We start from the raw sequence: 8031 nt of genomic DNA on the forward strand, positions 1-8031 counted from the left end.
TGTTTCCCTCTCTCTCTGCCTTTCTGCTGCTCATGCTCTCTCTCTCCCTCCCTCAAAAAATAAATAAACATTAAAAAAATTTTTTTAATAAAATTAAAAAAATAAAAAATTCTCTCTCCCCCTCTGCCCCTGCCTCACTCTTTTTCTCTTTCTCAAAAAAAATAAAAATAATAAATATAATTTAAGAATGGTTTATTTAGAAGGATACGTCAAAATCAAGCTAATGATTCAACTAAAACATATCCCAGAGTTAAGCCATTTCTACTTATCGAGAAAATGTTGACAGAATAAATATGCGTGTCCAAAGAACTATGTGTATTGCATAAACAAAGTACAGTTTATTCTGCCAAGTGCCATCAGTTAGATTACATCTAGTCCCTATCAAACCAACCAACTGAAAAATGAGGAAAAAATTCAACCATTTAACTAGATATTCTGATTAAATTCAGAGCAATACACAAATAGTTTTAATAACACAGGAAGCCAACTATTACCAAAAACATCAGTTAGTGCTACTGTTTGAAAAAACCTGAGGAATAGTTGGGTGGCAAACAAGTTTAATCAGAGAACTCTGTTTTGAAGTTGAGAAAGCGCTTTTCAACAACAAAACAGTTTATTTCTCCTACTCTGTCTTCAACATTTCTTACACGTATCTTATTCAAAAATTACCACTTAACACTCTCTCCTTCAATTGACAAGCTATTGACATTCATTAATTTCCTGCAAACTCCTGCTGAGAACATCACCTTCTCATCAATCATTCATGTATAAAGTCATAAGAAACTTTAGAAATAATAGCTACAGACAGCGTTGCTACTGAAAACCAGTATTTTTCTTTTCTTTAATAAATATTGAAACCCCCCCCCCTTTTTTTTTACTTCAGCAGCAAGGAAACTGATAGCTATAGTTAAAATTCAAGTCTATGATTAATGTATTCATCTTAATGTGATACTCCTAGTTTTATTTTCTCTAGTACTAGTCTTGTAATTCTTTTTTTAAAAAGCCAACATTTCTTGTAGGTGTTGTTTTTTTATAAACTGACTCAACACCTCTGTGTAAAAGATAGTGTACATAAGAATAAAACATAAATAATGCATTTCCTTAGCAGTGTTCTCTGGCACTTGTAAGTCTAAAATACCTAAATTTAGAAAGTAAGTAATGACTTCATCAGCATTTCAAATTAGTAAACATTTTTCCGAACTCCTACAAAAGTATACTTTCATACTTTTCCCCCATGACACATCCTTATATTCTTACAGAGAATTCAACCCTGAAAAGGTAAACCCACTTCTAGACCAACATAAAATATACCATCAACTCTGTGTATAATTAAACTAAAAATTGAAAATGAACTCTTTCAGAATTTTAAGGTACAGAAAGGATGCCAATGTCCCAAAGTTTAAAAGAAAAAAAATCCCATTTTTAAGAACAGAGAAAGGAAGAAAAAAGCTAATGTGTCAAAATTTAAAAGAAAAATGAAACTTTCTTTTTAAGAAAAGAGAAAGGAAAAAATGATTTGCCACAGATAAAGTCAGCATTTTTTTTCTACATTTTAAGACCAGGAGTATTCCATAATTGTCACAGTATCTCATTTTAACTATTTACTTAAAGCACTTCTACTCACCCACAGCTCCCCCCTCCCCCGGCCCCAGATGTCAGAGGTGAAGCAGTGAACTGACGGGCAGGCCATATTACATTACCTTCCAAAGTGATAAAACAGCACAGCTCCCTCGCAGAGGTGTTCCTCAGGTGGCAGCCTAACACCACCTTCCCTCGCTGGGACACCTGCACAATGGCACCGCCCAGAAAGATCTTCTACCTTCCCAGGCTGTGCTTTCCCTCAAGGGTGCTCCCTGTTACATAGCACTGTGAAGTCAATTCAAGTGCACAGACTCAGTACAAGAGAAGATACACAGATGAGGTAAACTACAGGTACACGGTGTTATGTTACTTGATTATCTTGGCAACAAAGTGAAACAATGGCCTAACTCAATCAAGTCTCTTCTCTACCCTTTGGTCAGGGCTGTGTACCTTTTTACTCAAATACCAGCTGGGTGGGGGCAGGGCGGGGGACGGGGAAAAAGGTTGGGGGAGGCTCTGGGTCCAACTTGAAGTTCAAGCTAACTATACTCAAAGCCACCTAAAAACCAGCCTAGTTGTCATGATGGTCTTTGCTCATAAAAATATCCTGACTACCCTTCCTTCTTTCCCTGCTCATTTGAAACTGTTCTTCTAATTCCCACTAGCATAGAGGGAGGTTTTTTTAAATTATTTTTCTTTTTTGGTCTTCAGTGCAAAAAAAAAAAAAAAAAAAGAAGAAGAAAAGGCAAAGATACACAAAAATTGTTTATTCTGGAAACCTATCATTCCGAGATAATCACTGATGACATAGTGGTATATAACTTTACTATATATATATATATATATATATATATATATATATATATATATTCAAAACAAAAATAGGCTTATATTGTACATATTATTTTACATCCTGCCTTTTGCATTTCATAAAATATCCCCCCAAATTTCCTTATCAATATTATTCTACTGAGTTACTATTAATGGTTACTTACAATTTCCTCTTTCTGAAATTCCTCAGAGCTCTAAAATTGCCTCTTCCTTCCTACTTCTCCCTCTGCACTCATCTCTCAATAAGAACAGCACAACCAAAAAGCAACAGCCTTCATTTAAAGAACACAACCTAAACACTGCCAGATAGCTGACAAACGGTTGCATTCATTTTCCATAGCCATGATTTCATTTATACTTTATACTTGTTACATAATTGTGGATGAATAACTACGTGTGCCCACCAAGCTCCAAAGCAGGGTCAGATTACCAAGTCTATGGCGGGTCTCCCTCATAATCCATCACATATAATTCAAAATGACAGTAACTCCAGGGACTCCTAGGTGGCTTAGTTGGTTAAATGTCCCGACTCTTGATCTCAGTTCAGGTCTTTTTCTCAGGGCTGGGAGTTCAAGCCCTGCACTGGGCTCCACACTGGGTGTGGAGACTACAGTAGTAGTAATAATAATAATAATAATAATAATAACAACCCCAAAGTAAGAGTCACAAAAAGGTATTATTTTTCCCAAGACTACCTCACTGTTTCTTTAAAAAACATTAATTTTTTTCTCTCTCTTTTGGTACTTCCTTGCTAATGCTCAAACACATGTTTGGATTGCCTAGTAAGCACTGCCCCCAGGGTTGAGAAAGGGATAGGTTTGTTCTAAAGAGTAATAGCATTTAGAATTCAGATTACAAAATCTATTCACAAAATCCCATACCTGAGTATACAGAGTTCAGTCAAGTACGTTTTGAAAAGGAGAGAATACTAACTGTCTGTTCAAAGTTGTAGACCCGATGTGGAATCACTGGCAAATGCGTTATGCTGTGTTTGAAACTGTACAAAGCTTACCGAGATATTTACTATGCTTTCATTAAACAGGTTAATCAATAACAGGGCTTGCACTGAGTGATTTTACGGGGACATTTCAAGTGACTCATTTAGCCAATCTCCACACTTCAATTACGAGAGATGAGCTTCTTAGAAAAACTTAAATGTCAAGAAGTGTCCACCCGCCAATGATATTGACAGTAGTTAAGTCAAACTGCTGTGTCTTAAATCCTGACTTTTACTAGCTGTGGGATCTATGCCTCTAAATCTCCGTTTCCTCATGATAAACAAACAAACAAACAAACAAACCTCCCTAACTGGGTTTTCATAAAGATTAAAGGACTTAATACACGTAAAATGCTTACATCGGTGTACTGAGTCTTCAAAATATGTTTAGCTAATTATCATTATGCATCATTAGTTTTATAGTTTATAAAAGGTTCAAAACCTAATATTCCACCTCTTTCTCCCCATCCTAGGGAATATACTGTACCATACAATCACAAAAATATTATATATTGCTAGGTTGAACCCCTGGCTTATAACTTTCAGATCAACTGTTTTGTTCCAATTTTCTCTAAAAAAAATAAACTGAGGGTAAATATTTATCTTTTATACAGCTTATCCAATCTTGCTTTTAATTACACTGCCAGTATGCTATAAAGTGGTATGTGTGTGTGTACACAAATATTTATATACGTATATATATATATTGACCAGTTTGTACATACACTAAACAGTACACGTACTGAACAATACGGGTCTTCAGGAAACCAGTACTTTAAAAGAAAAAAAGAAAATGAAAGCTGAAATAGGAAGTAGCTCTAATATTGTTGTTAAGTTTACACACCATACCTGATGTATCTTTCATTTTTAAAACGATATCTAAATAACATTTTTACAGTTCACAAGGAACACAGACTACCTTAAACCACACGGTAAGGTTTATTCTAGACTGAAAACTAAGTCTACTCAACCAGAACATGAAGCACTAGAAAGACAGAATCCATCATGAGTTTGCCTGGGGTTATTTTGAAACCTTATCATCTGCGAATGCTAGAGTACAAGAGTTTTCTGCTTTAAAAAAAAAAAAAAGAAAAGAAAATTCAAATGTTATTAAACATTCTTTGTTAATTATTTATCTAAAAACATAGAGGAAAGTGGCAGAGTGTGAAGAAAATAGCAGACAGCACTCTGGACTCGCACATAGTCTTTTTCGAAAACCTGGGAGACAGACATGTTCATACCCTGCAGTTTGAGAAACTGAGTCTTGAAGAGGTTAAGTAATATGCCCAAGTTGTAAAGTTAGTAAGATAAAGATACAGGACTTGAATTCATGACTTGCTGACTAACCAGCTCATGACAAGGAAGATGCTACAGGCATTCTCTGTGTTATGATCCTTCTGTCCCAGAGCGGGCCATGGGGGACAAGGACTACAGAACCAAGATCCTTCCAATACTCGTTCTCAACTTTGCTCATGCCCAACACTGGAATCCAGTAAATTGGGTTCAAGTTATTTTTTAACACAGCTGATGGTTCAAGAATGAAAGCAGCTCCTTCTGAAGTCTCATCCCTAACTCACAGGTGAATTCTCTGCATTTTCTTCTATTATTCAATTAATAAGTTAACAAGTATTTCCTGAAGACCCAGAAATGTAGCTGTATCGTAAATTGCCCTTTTATAAGTCACATATAAAACTGCAGAAAAGGAAGAGACCACTTCTATCTTAGCAGTACCTGCCCCCTCCCCGCCAAATGCTCTTTCTTTGCAAAACATTACTGCCCTTATTTACATGAAGGTCATCCTTTACTAGTTTATGAGCTTTTGATACAAATTCTGCGTATTTCCTATTCAACATTAGTCAAAATGTAGATGTTCACTAAATACCTGTTGAAAGAAGGAATGAACTAAACAATGGTGAACAAAACCTTAAAGAACAGGTAAGATTTAGGTGCGCCTGTGTGGCTCAGTCAGTTGAGCATCCAACTTCAGCTCATGTCATGATCTCACAGCTTGTGGGTTTGAGCCCCACCTCGGGCTCTGCACTGACAGCTCAGAGTCTGGAGCCTGCTTCGGAGTGTATCTCCTTCTCTCTCTGCTCCTTCCCTGCTCATACTGTCTCTCTCTCTCTCTCTCTCTCTCTCTCTCAAAATAAATAAACATAATAATAAAAAAAATTTAAAGAACAGGTAAGATTTAGAGAGATGGGAAAAAAGGTAGTTGGGGGAGAGTGCATTCCAACAAGGTGACTGGTTACCATCCATAAAACTGCTGGGGAAAACAGACAGGTCTATGCAGAACATTCATGTCACTATGTAGCAAAATGGTGAACTGGGTAAGATCTGGAATTCCTTAGTAGGGTGTTTAGGACTTCCTTTTCTTATTTATTTATCTATCTATCTATCTACCTATCTATTTATAGCAAGCAGGAGAGAGGGGCAGAGAGAGAGAGAGAGAATCCCAAGCAGGCTCCTATCTATTTATTTATTTATTTTAGCGAGTGGGGGGCGGGGAGGGGGCAGAGAGAGAGAATCCCAAAAAGGCTCCACCTCCATGCCCAGTGCAGAGCCTAGCGTGGGGCTTGATCCCATGACCCTGGGATCATGACCTGAGCTGAAACCAAGAGTCAAATGCTCAACCCACTGGGCCACTTAGGTGCCCCTAGACATTTACTTTTAATGCAGAGCAATTATTTGTTTAAATTCAACCCTATGTGAAATCCCTATATATAAAACAGGAACAGACAAAGCAGTACAGAGTGAAGCACCCTGCTTCCCATCCACTAGGTCTCTACCTACCTAACTTGAGAAGACCCAGAAGCCCCTCATGAGAGCACAATTTGAAAAACACTGGGTTGAAGAAAGGTCTGGAAGGGCAGATACCAAAGTGCTCAGAGTATTTATTTCTAAAGAACCAGGTTGGCCTCGGTCGTGGGGTAGGGTAAGGAAGGACTTGAAACACCACTTTCGCTTTTTAAATCCTGTATATTTTTATATTATCTGTACTTTTGCTTATATTGAGCACTTTTTTTAAAGTTTATTTATTTATTTATTTATTTTGAGAGAGAGAGCAGACACGAGTGTGAGCAGTGGAGGGGCAGAGAGGAGAGAGACAATCCCAAGTAGGCTCTGCACTGTCAGTACAGAGCCTGACTAGGGGCTTGATCTTGATCTCACAAACCACAGGATCATGACCTAAGCCGAAATCAAGAGTTGGACCGTTAAGTGACTGAGCTACCCAGGGGCCTTTATTGAGCACTTTTTATTTTTTAATTTAAAAAGTAATAAATAAGAAACCATTGCTCTAAAACGGCACTTTTAATGGTTAAATTTCAAGTGCACTGCCACATTGTAATGAATCATTTCCCTATAGCAGGGCATTTTCTTCACTAAACTACATTGCACCGAAAATGAACATCTTGGTGCATAATAATTTCCCATATTTAGAATGACTTCCTGAGGATAAATTTATACAAGTTAGCAGCTTCAATTTAGGTTCTACAATGCACTGCTTAAAATAGGACTCTGTAGAACATAAAAATACAAGACTCAGTAAGTATTTTTAAAAAAGCCATCCCATATTAGCAAAATTAGATCCTAGCACTCATGTTTAAGCTACATAAAATCTAATTTACAAAACTAATTAGCCAAGTTTCCCCATCTCAAAAGTATATTAAAGAGAAATTTGAATCAGAACTTGAAATCTCTCTACCTTTCATGAATTTTTCATAACTTCTCTTGCCACTTATCGAAACCATACACTTAAAGAATTTTTCCTTCACAGTTGGGTTTCACAATCTAATTCTGTGAAGTCACAGTACTGTGACAGTACAATCATTCTCTGGCAACAAACTGACATCATTAAATTCTTATTTGTAAGTTCTTTGGGTGTATGGATGTTCTATTTTTACTTCTTCTAAAACCAAAATTTATTCTCTGTTGCCTCTCCACTAAGCTCATATGATTGATACATTTTAATCTAATTTATTCTCTTTGTTCCTAACCATCTTCATAAAACTGTCTTCTGGTGAGTGCTCCGAAAATGCCCATCCAAACAAAATATAAATGACTGCTAGATTGCCTCCTCGTATGAACAATCTGTCATTGCTCTATAGTCCTTGGGAAGAAAAACTCCCAGATCAGAAAGTCTCTTCTTTTTCTTCTCTCTGCTACTGCTTTAGAATAACATTAGAGTACTTTTTGTTAAATATTATCTTTTAAATAAATCAATATGATTCTATCACTAACATGATTCCAAATGAGAATACAAGAATTGATGGGGGAGGGGGGGATGGGGAGAGAAAGAGAGAGGGAGAGGGACAGAGGGAGAGAGAGAATCATAAGCATGGGGCTTGATCCCACAACCCTGGGATCATGACCTGAGCTGAAATCACGAGTCAGACGCCCAACCAACGGAGCCACCCCAGGCACCCCCCAAAAAAGAATTTCTAATAAAACCTTTTTCTTTTTCCAAAAGCAAGTATTATTAGAAACATCAAGGTCATTTCTACTACCATGTAACAGTTCTAATACACAGGATATTTAGACTCTATCAACAAAGATTTACTTAATCCCTACTGGGTACCAAGCACTAAGCTAAATGCCAGAGGTTCAACATGAGACAGATC

At 36.9% G+C, this 8031-nt stretch overlaps 1 protein-coding gene across 2 annotated transcripts in view; it reads right to left on the minus strand.

Annotated features, from left to right (window-relative positions):
- The window catches only part of SLC41A2 (solute carrier family 41 member 2), a 115589-nt gene extending 108352 nt beyond the window's left edge, over positions 1–7237 (minus strand). Inside the window, exons 1-2 of one of the 2 annotated variants that reach the window (XM_042947580.1) lie at positions 7116–7237; positions 1701–1866 (exon numbers count right to left, since the gene is read on the minus strand). The gene's annotated coding sequence lies outside the window, so the exon portion shown is untranslated. The remainder of the gene's footprint in view (positions 1–1700; positions 1867–7115) is intronic. The other variant, XM_042947581.1, reaches the window with a different exon arrangement.
- Positions 7238–8031: the final 794 nt, after the last annotated feature.

This window comes from Panthera leo, chromosome B4 (assembly GCF_018350215.1).
Source record: "Panthera leo isolate Ple1 chromosome B4, P.leo_Ple1_pat1.1, whole genome shotgun sequence".
Classification (NCBI taxonomy): domain Eukaryota; kingdom Metazoa; phylum Chordata; class Mammalia; order Carnivora; family Felidae; genus Panthera; species Panthera leo.